The sequence below is a fragment of the Anomaloglossus baeobatrachus genome, chromosome 5 (assembly GCF_048569485.1).
Source record: "Anomaloglossus baeobatrachus isolate aAnoBae1 chromosome 5, aAnoBae1.hap1, whole genome shotgun sequence".
NCBI lineage: Eukaryota > Metazoa > Chordata > Amphibia > Anura > Aromobatidae > Anomaloglossus > Anomaloglossus baeobatrachus.
The window spans coordinates 366893154-366893676 of record NC_134357.1 but is presented as its reverse complement, the minus strand read 5'-3'; positions in this window follow the sequence as shown (position 1 = coordinate 366893676).

The window sequence follows — 523 nt, the reverse complement described above, 5'->3', positions numbered from 1 at the left end:
TTGGCTCAGAAGGAATTTCTATCACTCATTCCTGGCTATTTAACTTGCTGGATCCTACAAGAAAACTGGGAGGGGGGAAGGAACTAGATGCTGAAGAATAGATTGTGATTTGTTTTTTTAGCTTTTTTAATTAACCCTAGCTTGTAACATATCCAACCCTGGCTCTACATATACAGTCTTGCAATGTGAAGTTGTAGGAAATATTTTTAAGGGATACAAAATGTGCTCAGCCTTAAGTCACAGACAAGAAATTTTGTTGTGAAGAACAATGCCAAATGTAATTTTTTTCTTTTTAGTGTAAAGTCTTAATTCCTAAATGCTATACATACAATATCATGCCACACCTTTCTAACTACACCCCTGCCAATATAGAACGTTATTAACAGTTACTTTTGTTTATTCTTTTATTGCCCGTAATTATATGGGAATGTTCATGCAATATCATTAACAACCTGATGTCCAGCAATGTTTATATGACTGTCTACTGGTACATCTGCCTTTTATCAAGGAGAGGAGGGAATAC